Source organism: Balaenoptera acutorostrata, chromosome 16 (assembly GCF_949987535.1).
Source record: "Balaenoptera acutorostrata chromosome 16, mBalAcu1.1, whole genome shotgun sequence".
NCBI lineage: Eukaryota > Metazoa > Chordata > Mammalia > Artiodactyla > Balaenopteridae > Balaenoptera > Balaenoptera acutorostrata.
Window position 1 is genome coordinate 79,908,942 of NC_080079.1, and position 16,203 is coordinate 79,925,144.

The window sequence follows — 16,203 nt, forward strand, 5'->3', positions numbered from 1 at the left end:
GCTATAACAAAATACCAGATTAAGCTTAAACTGGAGGCTGATGGGCCAAGGTCAAGGTGCCAGCAGCGTTGGTTTCTGGGGAGGGCTCTGTCCTTGGCTTGCAGACAGTGCCTTCTCAGTGTGTCCTCCTGTGGCCTTTTTTCTATGCATAGGGGCTGGGGGTAGAGAGAGAGCACGAGAGAGCTTGTTCTCCAGAGCACCGGGTGTCTCCTCTTCTTATAAAGACATAGTCCTATTGGATGAGGGCCCAACCCTACGACCTTGGGGGTTAGGGCTTCAACTTATTATAACTTTGAGGAAGACACAGTTTAGTCCATAACAGGGAGAAAAATAGGCATAGGATACTATAGGATACTAAAGTTGTGTATGTTTCACTTTATGCCAAGTTTCTGCTTTCTGAGTTTTCAGTGCATCTTTTAGTAAAAGCAACAAATTGAAGTGACATTTAACTGCCTTTTCCAGCTAGCAGTCATAATCTTTAAAGTCTGATTTTATAAAGTCATGCGTTATTTCATTAAATTGTTAAAATGTCTTTATGTTTAACATTTTATGCAATATATATATATGCATATATCTTTCTAAAGAGTTACATTTAAAACTATCTTTTAAAAAGTTTTACTTTTAAAATAGCTTTAGTGTTGAAAGAACTGTTTAAACCTCAGTTAGATGTTAAATGTCATCAAGTTTCTGTTATTTAACTGGCACTGTAGAAACACTAATTAGTTGTTAAATACTTTTTTTTTCAGAATTATAAAAAAAATTAAAATATAGAACACAAAAATCACATCTAATTACAGAAAGAACTAACCAACAAGCATTCATATTATTGGTTAAATTCCTTTCAGTCACTTTTCTGTGTCCACAGAGCAAAAAGTGAAATTACAAAATTTGGGTAATACTCTTCACCCTGTTTTGTGTATCTGGCTGAATTTAGCCTCCAACGTTTATCTCAGCAGTACGAGCTTAGGTTTGCTGAAATTGGATTGACAAGCAGTCCTTTTCCATGAATGGGGGTAATGTTTCCTTCTCCCATTAAGACTCTGTCAAAATTGAAATGGAGAACAATACTTTTCACTTAATTGTCTGTTGATACTGCCTCGAATTTCTAGAACTCTTGGCCTAATGAGACTTTATAGGAGTTTCAGTATCCAGTCCTGCAGGCCTCAGTCTCAGGGAGTGGTAAGAATTGAAAACCAGCAGGCTGCAGGTCTCAGGCCTGCCCAGTCTCTGTGCAGTAAATGAGGAGATTCATCCCCTCCCGTTAGTGGTTTCTGGGAGAACCAGCAAGAGATCTGGGGTAGGCCTTGGCAAGAGACAGTTGGTAGTTTATCTTCCTCAAATCCTGGTTTGCTCTCCTTGTTCTAATTTAAATGTAGATGCCATCCACCACCACCCCAGCACGCCTCCTGTGAAGGTAAGGGACTTAATGATCTGATCTGCTCCACCATCACCAATCCCCTCACCCCAAAATACTGACTCTTGCCCATGTTCCCAACCACTGGCTGAGGTCTTGTCAGCTTATATGATGAACCACCAAGTTGGCTGCCATCTTGATAACAAGTGTGGAACCTGCCTGGAAGACTTCTGAAACTGTGCTCGCCATCAGCCAGCCTGGCCCACTGGATCTCATTCTGGGTTTGCAGTGTCTCCTTAGACACTTGTCAACTGAAAAAAAATGCACGACCTAAAAATTGAGGATTACGTTGTATTCAGCAGACATACTTAAGCCTAGGTGACAGCCTCTGAGGGATTGCTCTGAAGAGGTAAGGGAGGAGCCAGGGTACAAAAGAGTTTTTGCAAAATAACTAGGTAGTCGGAACATCAAAAGATTGCTGTTAATTAAAGAAAAACAGACATTGCAAGTTAATGAATTTAGCATTTTTCTATGTATAGGAAGATGCAAGAATCTAGACTCATTGAAATCATTCCTTTGATGTGCATCTTAACTATCTAGGGCCAGTGTCTTGCTTTTCTCCATGCTGAATCCCCTCAGGGTGCACAGTCAGGGGACAGCTGCAGCGGCTGATGGCTTGATGGCCACAATATCCTTTGCTTACTGATGTGGCAGGCAACATTGTTTGTCTCCACGCTGCAGTCAGTGGTGATACAACACTCACTGATTGAAAAAAAAAAAAAAAACCTCCCGAAGTGGATGATTTTCTTTAGCTCCAGAATGCCATTCCCATCTGCTGTCTCTTCCCTGCCAGTGTTGTGCTCTCAGGAATACCCAGGTAGAGCCTATCTTAGAACACTTGGTGTCCACCAGGAACTCTTGGTGTGCTGCTCTGAGCAAGGCCTATTGACCAAAACAGCCAAACAACTTCTCAGAATCCTTGTAGCGATTGATGGACCAAAGGAACCTCTCTACTCATTCAGACCAGGAGTTGTGTTCATTTCATAAGCTGGATGAAGTCAAACAAGAAGGATAGAGAGAGGAGAATAATGGTAAATAGAAAAAGATGAAGCAGCACCAAGTTTTCTCTCGATAATCCCTGCAGAGCTGTGGTTCTACACAGAGCAAGCAAGCATCTGTTTCTTTATCTATAAAATGCGGGTAGCAATAGATAGGGCTGTGATGATGAAATGATTGGGTGTATGTCAAGGGCTTGGAATAGCACCTGGAATATGGAGAGCGTTCAATAAATGTTTGTTGTTGCTATTTTTGTTCCTACTATTATTAAATGGGATTTGAAATGGAAAGGATCTAAGCTAGTTCCTTAACTGGTCAACTTGGAGACAGTTATTTGATCCCTGAGCCGCCTCTGCAAATTGGGAGTAATAACCAGTCTGGCACACAGGAAACAACACTTATTCTCTCAGCCTCTTTCACCTGCTGTGATTTTTGTTTTCCTTCAGTTACAAAGGAATGAATGATTTTATTCGTAAGAACTGTTGCATGTTTTCATTAGTTCTGTCTCTCCCTCTCTAGATGGGGTGGATAAAAATGAGAAGAGGGGCTCTGAAGGGAACAAATCAAAATACAAATCTGAATGAGCAAAGATATTTAGTGAATGCTGTTTTTGAATAAGAACTGAATGCAAACCAGACCTAGCATAATATATACATATTTGGAACTATATTTATCCTATTCCCATGAAATAGGCTGTCAGGCTCAACTTTGTCAAAGCACTTGTTATCAGATAAGGAGGTTTAAAAGACTAAAGATACGTTGTGAAATTAAATAGGGGAATATTCTAGGTCCTCCCTGAGAGTTTGGGGTCTAATTTCAACCAAATACTAGAAGTTAATTAATTAAGCTTATTTATTTCAGGACTGAGCAGGTAAAATGCTGTCCAAATTAGAGGGCTGCAGATTCATTTATCGACCACTTAGCTCGCAAAACATTCACATAAATGCTTTGCATCTTCCTAGACATGGGAGAATATGCACATTCAAAATCATTAGAAAGTAGGCAAAATGATTTTTTGAAAAAATTTTAAGGAAATGGGACAGCTCAGATGATCATATTAAATGTCCAAAACCGCTACCTCACTGAGTGCTCTTCTCAGAGTTCGTGCTCCATAAACACCTGATGATCTGACAGAAAGAAACTACTACTTAAAAGACCTTGTCAAAATAGCCCACCTTTCTCTATATACCTCCTAAATCAAAGTAATACTTCGTTGACCTATTGAAAGAAGCCTCTCACCTGGCCTTGCATAATTATTATTCTGTCTCTGGCTTTGTTTTCCTCATTATTTGGCTAACTGCATAATTACAACAATGATCTCTAGAATCGCCAATTATATTTTGATTATGAAACCTTTTGAACTATGTTTACTGGAATTTGGAAGAACCTGTCATTTATACTCAGAGATTTGAAGCTTACCCCTAAATGAATGTCATGTGCAATTAATTTGCAATAGAGTGAATGTGAAGCTAGGGTGAAAGCCAGTTCCCTCGCTGGTTCTCAAAATGGATGCTTTGCTGAATCTAATCTAGAGAAACTTAGATAAACTTCAGGGTGTTCAGTCTTATTTATTGTTCTCCAATTCATTTAGTGAATAAGGTCTTTTTATTAGCAGACACGTTAATGACTGAATGGTGTTCGTTTCTTTTATCATTAATCGTGCCACTTAATTTTTATTATTGAGAGATATGTATTTGCTTATTTTCAGTTATGTGAATCTCAATATGTAGGCATGTTGGGACACTCTTAATTGTAAGTTAGGCAAGTGTGTTCCGGATATTTATTAATTTTAATGATAAAACCCATATAACAAAGACATATTGAGCAACTACTAGGTGCAAGACATTTAGTAAGTTACTGTGAAAAGACCGGCACGTGCTTAGTGGAATTCACTGAGCACTGCCCTTTAACTCGTTAGATTCGATAAGGAATCTATGGTGAAAGATGAATTCTAGGCTCACTGGCATGCCCTGTATGGCAGAAAACGTCTATTTGTTAGATAGAGAGGAGAGACAGAAATCAGTATTAAAGAGGTCTCCATATTGGTTTTTGGTAGACTTCCTTGATTATACTTTCTTTATTTTAGACTTTGATGGATTGCGTTTTTTGGCAACAAGGTTGATTTTCCTTGTTTGATGACTTACCCATCACTTCCTCTGGTAGGAACGGGCGTGTTAATGCACTGTTGAATTTTCTCCTGAAGTGCCCATCGTAGAGATACTATTTCCTAAGGAGATGCTTGTATCTAAAAGGAGCAGGGCAATGAGTGGAAAGAGACAGACAGCCTGGATTCAGGTGACCTCTGCTCACTCACACCCCCAGCCTCAGTTTCCCCACGCATAAAGTGAATGGCTCTCATGAGAGATTGGCTCCAGCCACTTCCTTCCTTAGGACACACTTGTCAGACTGGGGCCCCCAAGGGAGGAGCAATCTGAGAGGCCTCGCTTGAGTCAGGTGCCCGCCTTTTGCCAAAAGGAGGAGAGGGTCCCTTGATTGACAGTTCCAGTGCTGGGGGCAGTAGTAGAGGGAGAGGCTCTGGGCGTGGGGGGATGGGTGGTTCTGAGCCGGTAAAGTGGCTGATGTTCTCTGAGATAGTGCATCTCCAGCTGCGAAGGACCAGTGACTTTTTTTTCTTTTCTTTTTTCCCAATCCTTTGCAGGTTGATACTTTTTTTAAAACAGACATGTAAAATAAAAATCTATCTTTAAATTATCAATCAAACATTTCTCCATCTCTAGGCTTATCCTATCACACACTCTCAGAGGAGTTCCTTGCATCCTTGCTGAGGAAATCCCCCTGCACACGCCCCTAGGATCCCTCTACTTCTCACCTCGCAGCCTCTTCTCATCGTGCTGTCATCTGACTTACCCTTCACCTCTCTAGAAACTGCAAGGTCCTCCTTTTAAAAATCCAGTAATGTCTTATCAGGTCTCATCCTCAAGTTCTCCTGTAGCACCTGCTGTTCCTTCCAGATGGATGCTCTGTCCTCAAGGACATCCCTCACAAGAACACACTTCCCTCCTCCTCCTCTCATGGAGCTTGGTGCCTTTTTCCTTCTCTGGATCAACCTTCTAAGAGAGATGCTTTTCTAAGATCCTGGCCCAAATGTCTGGCTCTGTACACTTTAAAATGTGAATATCAGTGTCCAAAGAGGGGTTAGGGGATTTTCTTTAAGATTTGATTATATCCCAAGATATTTGCAAACAATGTATTTGATAAGGGACTGAAATCCAAAATATATTTTTAAAACTTATACAACTAAATGTCAAAAAAAGAACCCCAACAACCCGATTAAAAAATGGACAGAAGACCTGCAGAGACAGTTTTCCAAAGAAGATATACAGGTGGCCAACAGGCACATGAAAAGATTCTCAACACCACTACTCATAAGGTAAAAGCAAATCAAACTACAGTGAGATACCACCTCACACCTGTCAGAATGACTGTTATCAAAAAGACAAGAAATAACAAGTGTTGGCGAGGATGTGGAGAAAAGGGAGCCCCTCGTACACTGTTGCTGGGAATGTAAATTGGTGCAGCCACTATGGAAAACAATATGGAGGTTCCTCAAAAAATTAAAAGTAGAACTACCATATGATTCAGCAATTCTACTTCTGGGTTTTTATCTGGAGAAAACAAAAACACTAATTTGAAAAGATATATGCACCCCTATGTTTATTGCAGCATTATTTACAATAACCAAGATATGGCAGCAACTGACGTGTGTATTGATAAAGGAATGGATAAAAAGGTGGTATTCTGGAATATTACTCAGCCATAAAAAAGAATAAAATCTTGCCATTTGTGACAACATAGGTGTACCTAGAGGATACTACGCTAAGTGAAATAAACCAGAGAGAGTAAAACAAATACTGTATGATTTCACTAATATGCAAAATGTAAAAAACAAATGGACTAAATAAAACAGAAACAGACTTCATAGATACAGAGAACAAACTGGTGGTTGCAAGAGGGGAGAGGGATGGGGGAACAGGTGAAATAAGGGAAGGGGTTTAAGAGGTACAAACTTCCAATTGTAAAATAAGTCAGAATGATGTAATGTACAGCATAGGGAATATGGTCAGTATATTGTAACAACTTTGTATGGTGACAGATGGTCTCTAGATTTATTGCAGTGATCATTTCATAATGTGTACAAATATCAAATCACTGTGTTGTACACCTGGAACGAATCTAATATTGTATGTCAATTATAATTCAGTTTATAAAGATTTGATCCTATCTCTGTGTGAGAGTTGAACTAATCATAAGATAGTGGTATGTGTATAATTCCAGTAGTGTCTGGGAGAAGACAGTGAACTGGAACTTCTAAGGAATCATTCCTGTGACTTCTCTTTGAAAGTAGACGGTGCTAAGTCATTTACTGAAAAAGGAAGGCACCATCACTAACGTGTAAAATTAAGGGATGAGCAGCTTTTTTTTTTTCTCTTCTTCTTACTTTTATGTCCTTTCATTGTGACTGGAGCTTTGGCAGGTATGAGGAGTGGAACTACAGAAAGAGCCTTTCATCCGAAGTCAGTAGATGTGTTTCTTTTGCCAATAACAGGTGCCTTAACTCTCTGACCGCCTGTGTCCTCATCAGTTACGAGAGGCGGTTGGGCACCATGATCTTTGAAGTCACTTACTAGAAAATTCTGTGATGTTCTTACATTTTTAGAAATCATCGTGTGTAACCTAGTGACTTTCCCTTTTCCAGGGTCCTGGCTTAATGTAAACCCTATTTTCTTGTTCTCTTCTAGCACCTGTTTTCTGATTAGAGACGAAATAAATGACATTCAGAACTTCCACTAAGGTACTGTAAGGTAAGATCTTTTTTTGAGTTGAGTTCTTTGCTTTAAAAAGGGGGCTTATGGCTTGATCTGTGAGCAGAGGTTAATGAAGAATAGCAATTTCTAGGTTGGTGTTTTTCAGTGCAATTTATAATGGTTACTGTGTGCATCTTAATGTAAATAAGTCATGCTCAACTTTTTGTGTCTCAGTAAAGGTACTTTTTTTTACTAATTTGTTCATCAGATTCAAAATTACAATGAAGGAATTTGTTGAAATATGAAATACGTTGATTTTATTTCAAAAACTTATTGTATCTTAACTGTAGTAATGTGAGGGTTTTTTAAATAGTGCAAAATGTTTGAATTTTTAGCAAATATAGGACCTTATAGCTTGTCTAATTCATAGCTTAAATATTATCTTTTGATTATTTATATTGCCTTATTTGGAATCCTGTACAAAATCCGATTGTAAGTATAAAGAAAGAGCAACATTGTGAAAAAGCTCAATCCTTTTTAAATGTTATTGTTCATAATACTTTTCCTATTCAGCAGACAGTGCAGATAGCCTACCCAATATACATTCTCCCCTATTCCTTTCTTAAAAATTCCTGAGGTTTTGAAGGACAATAAAACTTCCCAGACTCCTTTGCTGCAGCCATCTGACCCAGTTCTGGCTAATGAGTTCTGAGTGATGGGCCCTGGGGAGGGTTTCCCTTCCTGAATTAATTCCCTTCCTGAATTAAAAGAGCAGAGCTTCAAGAGGAGAGTATTTTTGGAACATTTTCCTTTGTTATTACCTCTTCTTCCTACCTGGAAAAGTAGTTCTAAAATTTGTAGCTGCAGGGTCTTAATTTATGAAGGTGACTGAGTGATGACACAGAGAAGTCAGTGTCACTGGAAGAAGAATTTATTACTTGCATTTCCCGAGAGAAGGGGGCACTCCATGAAGGGCCACCTGAGGAAGACCAGGTCTGGTCAAGGGGCAGAAAACAGAAATGAGGAGAAAGTCTAGGTCAGTGTCTTTCTTGGGAGTTTCCTCAGGAAAGGAAAGGCAGGGCAGGGTAAACAGATTAGGATTGGCCAGTTAGAATAATGTCGGTGGGCCCTGGGCTGCAAGGGTGGTCTCTGGTCGCCTGGTACCTGGCAGCGTGTTGATTTAGGCCGGGGAAATATTGACTTGGTGTGTGAGTTAGATAAGAAGGTGGATGGGACTGTAGACTCAGGATTGTTTGGTTTACATGTGAAAGATGTGCTCCAGGTCAAACCCTTTGCTATTTCTAAGAATTGGCTAGTCTTGGGACGGGCAGTTTCTCCCTGGTCAGCAACTTCTAAGATGTCAAAACATCATAAAATACAGAAAATAAAAAACATGGTTAATACAAAGCACAGCCCCATCTTGTAATCACAGGGACAAAAGCCACAACCAGGGATATTGGAGCAGAAAGGTAAAAGGAGCTTGACACCTTGATGACACTCTTAAGCTCTAGTGAAGCTACCACTACATTTCTTGTAGGAGACAAATAAATCACTTAGACAAGCTTGTTCGGTCTTCTGATACTCAGAGCCAAATGCAGACTTGGCTGTTTCTAGCATTCATATCTGGTCATGATGCTAGGCGTATTTCTATACCTTATTTAGTCTTCACAGTAGTGCCATCAGGGTAAGTATTATGATCCCCGTTTTACAGTGAGGAAACTGATGCTTTGAGATGTTAACAACTTTGTCCTATGATAGTAAGTATCAAAGGCAAGGTTTGAACTTGGACCTGTCAGGTGCCCTTCCCTGTACTCTGCTACGTCAGTGCTGGTCCTCACATTATGATGCCAGGAGCCTGTACTGTTGTTGTGGCATCTTCAGTGCACTAATCCTTTGCATGTTCTTCAATAACACAGAAATTCCGCTAGATTATCCATTTATAAAACTAAGTGAACTGAGGCTATTCCATATTTTTTAAAAAAAGGAAAGAGAAAACTCTGGTTTGGGGGAATCAGGATGAATTGAAATTGCCTATGAAAGCAGGTGAAAGAAATACTAATTCCAAGTTTTTTATTTTGCTTTTCGTTCTTTTGAAATAAAAGTTTAGGACTAATGGTCTAAATATGGCCACCAAAACTAAGCTTTTTTTTTTTTTTCAAAACTAAGCTTTTAAGCTACAGTCCTAATATTAAATACTTTCCTTCTAACAGTGTCCATTACTTCACTCAGTAGGCTCAGAAAAAAAATGCAGGAAAAAGATAAATTATATAATAAAATTCCTTTCCAAAGAAAGACATGCAAGATATTGAATAAGGTACTGAGCTGAGTCGGGGGAGGAGGTGCTGGGTAATGGAAAAGTCCCTGGGCTGGAAACTAGGAGATGGGAAATGCAGGTGACAGCCAGCTCTTTGGAGGCTTAAAAAAGCTGTTTCACCTCTCTGGACCTTTGTTCTTTATTTGTAAATGGAGGGTGTATGATATTCTGATATTCTCTTAATCTAAAATAATAACTTACCTTGTTGGATGTCCATTGCTAATGCAGAGAAATGCTGTGTCTACTAAAGTCAACTTTTTTCTTTTTGGCCATTAAACTAAAGAGTTATCCGTGATTTTCCTTTTCCTGTCCTTATTTCAAATACATCCTGAAATTCTTAACTTCTTTCTGTCTCTTCTGTTACAACCCTGCTCCAAGTCATCATTCTGTCTTGCCGGGACAATTGTGTAAGCTTCCTGGTGGTCCCCTGGCTTCTATTCTTGCCACACCAGAATCCCTTCTGTGTGCAAGACCAGTGTCTGGGGAACCTAGATCAGAGCTTGTTATTCTCCTGAGACCTGCTCAAAACCCTTCAACTCCTTTCTCTGCATTTAGAGTAGAACCCAAACGCCTGACCGTGTCTTACCTATCTGATACAATCAGGCTTCTACTTGGGCCTTTTCTCCCTGCTTCCTCAACACCAGTGGCCCTGCCTTTCATTCTGTTCCTTTGTGTTCTTGTCTCCCTAGGGCCGTGGCATGGCAGTCCCCTGGCTTGCAGGGCTCTGTCCCTGACGTTTCCCATTCAGATCTCAGCTGCAAATCTTCCCTAACCACTCTCTCTAAATGAGCACGATCCCAAGTTTAATTCCTTTTAAAAACTAGAAGTTTTAGGGACTTCCCGGGTGGTCCAGTGGCTGAGACTCCATCCTCCCAATGCAGTGGGCCCGGGTTCGATCCCTGGTCAGGGAACTAGATCCCACATGCTGCAACGAAGATCCCATGTGCCGCAACTAAGACCCGATGCAGCCAAATAAATAAATAAAATAAGTATTAAAAAAAAAAACTTAGAAGTTTTATTTTTAAGGCATATTAAAATACCCGCATATGGAAAAAGTACTTATTTGTATAGCTTAAGGGATTTAGGCAAGACATGAAGAATTCTGACATGTGTTTATGGTTTGTTGTATGGTCTAAGCTCCTTGAGGGCAGGGCCTCTCTGGTCTCTTTTCCTCACTGCCTGAACCGCAATACCTATAAAGATACCTGTTCCCTTCAAGAAGCTTAATAAATATTTATTGAATGAATGAATGTAGAGTCAAAAATGCCTTAGGTAAAATATCCCAAAAGAAATTAAACAGTGTTTATAGATGCCCCCGATGGGTCTACTGCTCTAGACTGGAAAGAAAGGAAAAAGAAAAAAGAAGAAAAGATGAAAAAACAAATTCTGGGAACGGGGACAGACAACAATGCACACAGAAAATAGCAGTAAATCCTTGGGAGGGACCACTTTTGGTATTGTCACTAGTGGCATTTCTGATCTATGGTGATGTGTGACAGAGCCCAGTTCTTTAGATCTTACATAGATTTATTAGTTAAACCTGGTACATAGATGATTGGAAATGTTTGTTGAATGAAGGCCCAAAAGAATGAAATAATAAATTATCGAACTACTAAGAGCAAAGCTGCCTTTTTTTCCCAGTGGCCGACATAATATTCCCTTGATGCCAATATTTAGTCCCTGTTGGTAACAGACGTTCCAAATACAGTGAGTGTGAAAAATGTTCCATGAAACTGAGTTCAATTACTGTGCTAGGCTTCTCCCTTAGAGAGCTTCAGAGTTAATTCCGTCTTCCAAGTCAGTTGTCACAGGGACGATCCAGGATGGTACACCATGCAAATGTATTAAAATGCTGATGGGAAAATGGAAGCTCGAAAAATGTCTTATCTGTCAATTAAATGATGTAGCCTCGTGGTTAATTGTATTTTTTTTTTAATTAATTTATTTATTTATTTATTTATGGCTGTGTTGGGTCTTCGTTTCTGTGCGAGGGCTTTCTCTAGTTGTGGCAAGCGGGGGCCACTCTTCATCGCGGTGCGCGGTAGCCTCGTGGTTAGATTACAGTAATTCGGGGGGTTTTTGTTTTCTGCCAATTGAGATTTGACACCTGTTTATAAAATATTTACGTTCTGATTTCAGTCACATTGACAGCACTTTTGGATCTTTGGAAGATGATAATTATATGTTAGGAAAATGTTTTAAAAAGTTTGAAGCCGATCTGTTGAGGGGGAAAATCTGTTTTAAAAATTGTACAAAGGAAGGAAATCCACTTTATAAAAGGATATACTTCTAATAAAAGTCAGAAATAATAGACATTTGTGACCTGAAGACACACTGCATGTGATGGGAAGGCGTATCCTTCTCCACTCTGCCTGTTTTGGGTCCCTTAGCTTTACTTAACTCTGTCTAGCTGGGTATATGCTTCTCACCTTTTTTCACTTAATTATGCACGTGTGATATTTGTGTGGTAGGTACTTGGGTAAATTAGATAGGATTTGGGGGCATCCATATGGAATTTCGTGAGAAAATTTTCAATACATATACTTTGTATTAAAAGAAGAGAAAATAACGAAACAGAAACAGACTCATTGATGCAGAGAACAGACTTGTGGTTGCCAAGGGCGAGGGGGGGTGGGGAAGAGATAGATTGGGGGTTTGGGATTAGCAGATATAAACTATTATATATAGGATGGATAAGCAACTGTATAGCACAGGGAACTATATTCATTATCCTGTGATAAACCATAATGGAAAAGAACATGAAAAAGAATGTCTATATATGTATCACTGAATCACTTTGCTGTACAGCAGAAATTAACACAACATTGTAAATCAACTATACTTCAATAAAATAAGTTTTAAAAAAAGAAGAGAAAATAAAAAGTATTGGGAAGAAAACTAAGTATTGAATTTCCAAATAAGATATTTTCAGATGTTTTAATGAAAAGCATAAATTCACAAATAACTTTTTCTTATGAGGTATTATGTTAGAAACATTGACTTGTAATTTCCAATCAGGGGTCTCTCCAAAGTCTTGATAGCTGCTATTTGTGGCTTGCTTTGTAAGAACAAGGAGACGATAAAAAGTTTAAAACCGATTTTATAGACATTCAGAAGGTTCCTGGAATTGAAATTATACCTAGAGAATCTGACAGCTATTACTTTCTTTCATTGACAACTGTAATGTTGAAATTTCTTAGAATAAGGCAAGTGATTCTGGAATCCAACCTAACATTTTAGTATCAAATATTTAAAATTTTTGTAGAAAGCATATATTCTTTTGTAGCCATCACCCTGCCCATAGCTTGGCCCCCACTAGATATGTATATCAGCTCTAAATGGACAGAAGTGGGCTCAACCCTGTCTAAAGGGACCAGGAGCAAAAGTATAATTGGAGGCCCTGGACCCACCCCTGGCTCTTTCCTGCTCCTCCAGGGCCTCATGTGGACACTCAGCCTGGAAGTCCACCCCACCCCTCCCCACTGTGTCACAGCTGTCCCATGACCACCTGCTGGGTCCTGGATGCAGAGGAGGATGTATTGTGAAAACAACCACTGTATACCCTACAAATGAGCAGACTTGGGCCTGTGGGCAAGGGATTCTGGGGACCTGAGTATGAAGCCTGGTCTAAAAGGAACCCAGCTCCCCTTGGGCATGTCCCTTGGAAAGGGTGAGGGCCAGAGTGGGTCCTCTGATGCAGTGCTTCTCAAATGCAAATGTGTGTACAGTCACCTGTTCAAATACAGATTCTGATTCATAAGGGCGAAGGTGGGCCTGTGCTTTTGCATTTCTGCGGCGCACCCAGCTGCTGCCGTCAGTGACTGCACTCCGAGAAGCAAGACTGTAATGCACAAACCAAGGCAGGGGTCCCTGGCCTGGGTCTCCAGGAGGTACTGGACAGAAGTACCAGCTTTAGGTAAAGACAAAGATGGGGGCCTGCCGTGGAGAGCTGTTCTCTCCAGGAACCCCCAGCCCGGATCCTGTCCACCTGGTAACTCCTCCCTGCTCTGCACCAGCCCCCCTGGCAACCTGTCCCTCCACTTCCTTCACCCGCTCACAGCCCCTGGTCCCTGCGGGGCAGCAGCTCCCTCTCTGGTTGGACACTGACCTTGACGTCCGGCTGGCGGAGTCCACCTCCTCTGTGCTCAGGGCATCTCGGAGAAGCAGCAGGTACCGGGAGGCCCCATTATCCTTGCAGCCCGCGAGACCCGAGGCTCAGCACCGGGCTCGGCTCAGCCACACCTGCCTCTGAGGATTGCTCCCCGTGCCCAAATCCTGCTGGCCACACAGGGGTCTCAGGACGCCAGGGTGACTCTTATACACCAGGGTACTGCTGCCCAACACGTGGAATGCCCCACAGTTAGGTTTAAGAAGGCACTGTAAGTGAAGGTAGTAAATCTAATAGTTCTCTAGCAAGGTTTTAATACATGACACGGAAATAGATGAAAAAGCAAATTCGTTTTCAGAAATGACCCAAGTGAAAGCAATCCATTTTTTAAAAAAATACTTAAATTCTCAGTGGAACATTTGAACTAAAAGGAAAAGAAAATCCAAGTCAGGAACAAAATAAAGCAGAAAGTCACAGATCGTATTTTTAAATAAAAGGAGCATTTGTTTGTTATGCTATACACAAAAGAAATAAAATGCAAAAAAAATCAAAACAAGTTGATCAAATGATCAAAATATATCACAAAGTAGCATTTAAGACACAGAACAAAAAAAACACAAAAATAGTATCAGAATATGGACATAAAAATAAGATAAATCTTAGGGGATAACTAAAAATTATAACGAGAGTAGCTGTAGAAAGCTAGGAGTGATAGGTAAAGTAATAGAGATGATTTATTCCATAAATATCCAAATTTGCAGTTCGTAGATGATACTTTTTAACTAAAAGAAGGTTTTAGACACAGTTCCATAACATGGATAAATTAAATTACATTCTAAGAGAAATGAGGAAGCTCGTAGGCTTACAGTGAAAATCATAGAAAAGAATGTGAAAATGAGAGGCACAATCTTCACAGCAAACAACATGCAGCATGCATGGAGGTATAAGAAGAAATAAATCCAAAGCACACATAAGAATGCCTTGAAAAAAAAATGATCTCATAATGTGATAAAAGGCAAAAGCTGTGGAAGTGCTATATTTACATTCTAGCATATTATAGGGGAAAAAAAGAAAATTCAATTTACACAGTTTCTTATTATTCTGAGATTGCAAATTCTGTCCAGTTTCCTTTCAGCAAAATTCTTATTCAATTCTTGCTGTATGTTCCTGAGATGAAATTTCAGATGATCTGTGCTAATGCTTTAATACACAGCTTCTCTCTTGAAGAGCTTGCAGTCTGGTTTTGATGACAAGGTACACACATTTTTTAGTAAGTGTTAAAATATAAGACCAGATTTAAATAATGTGACCAAGTTGTTTAAATACCAAACAGATTATGACCCCATAGTTGTCATGGATTGTATCTTTAGCATGTTTATATTCTTGATACTTTTCGCAGTGATAAACATATATAACTTTTGGAAAATGTTTATGATGTGTTGATGACATGCCAAGGTAAATAAAAGATAACATTTTTATATGGCTTCAAGGGCATGGAGACCGCTCTATAAGAAGAGGGTGACATATTATGAGGTTTCAGGAAAAGTAGGGTTTATATGGGCAAAAAAAAAAACCAACCCAGTAGGCATTGCAAAGGATCACAGGTTTAGGGTAGAATGTTACAGCCTCAGGATTTGGCTTGTGTGGATGAGGGGTGGTGCTCTAAGAACAAGCCAAAGTGGGTAAGACCAAAAGGAGAATAATTATATTTCTAAAGGAGCTTGGATTTTATTTTGAAAATAACAGAATACACTGAAAGAGTAGGAGCAGGGGAATAACATGAAAATTAACTGGACAACACTCTGTGGAAATAGATTGAAAGCGGGAAAATGCATTGATAACTTTTTCAGGAAAAAGGAGATTAGAGACAAAAGAGGAAACTGCCAGCAGGAGGAAAGAATAGATTCAAAAGACAGCACGAGAAAGTCTGGACCTTAGTCCTTCCTACATCCGTTTTGTGTTTGCTGCCTCTGGGGTCTTCACACTTTCTGGTTCTTTGGAAGATTTGCCTCTCATATGTAAATGGAAAATGGGCTCCAGTCACAAAGAAAGAACAAACAACACCCCTGCCTAGGTTTTCTTTTGATTTCTATGTCTCCCTCCTTCTCTTTCTCCCATCTTCCATGACCCTGTTCTTTCCTTCAGTTTCCTCATATTCCCAGAACTCCTCAAACAGCTGCACTTTGGCCTCTGATTGCACCACTTCACTGGAACTGCAGTTGCCAAAATGAGAAGGATCCCCTGGTTGATAAACCCCAAGAATTTTTGAGCCTTAACTTTCTTGACTGCTCTGCAAAATTTGTTACCAATGACCTTTTTGAAATTCCCTCTTTCCTTGTATTCCAAGGAACTTTCCTCTGCTTGAATCTCCTGGTACTCTTTTCCCCTCATTGTCTTTCTCTCTTTCTCCCTCCCTCTTTTCCTTCCTTTCTGTTGTTTTCTTCTGTCTATTGCTTAAGTACAAATCCCCTTCCCTGCGCCTGCCAGAATTCTGTTCAGAATTCTTTTCTGCCTAATTCACTTAACTTCCAGGCTTAAGCTATGACCTTTAGCCCAGTGACTCGGATCTCTGCCCCCAGCCTAGACATCTTTCCCTAGTCCACAT

At 39.9% G+C, this 16,203-nt stretch overlaps 1 protein-coding gene across 1 annotated transcript in view; it reads left to right on the plus strand.

Annotated features, from left to right (window-relative positions):
* Nucleotides 1-16,203, plus strand: part of CHRM3 (cholinergic receptor muscarinic 3) — a 523,518-nt gene that overhangs the window by 226,782 nt on the left and 280,533 nt on the right. Inside the window, exon 3 of the mRNA XM_007170796.2 lies at nucleotides 7,171-7,233. The gene's annotated coding sequence lies outside the window, so the exon portion shown is untranslated. The remainder of the gene's footprint in view (nucleotides 1-7,170; nucleotides 7,234-16,203) is intronic.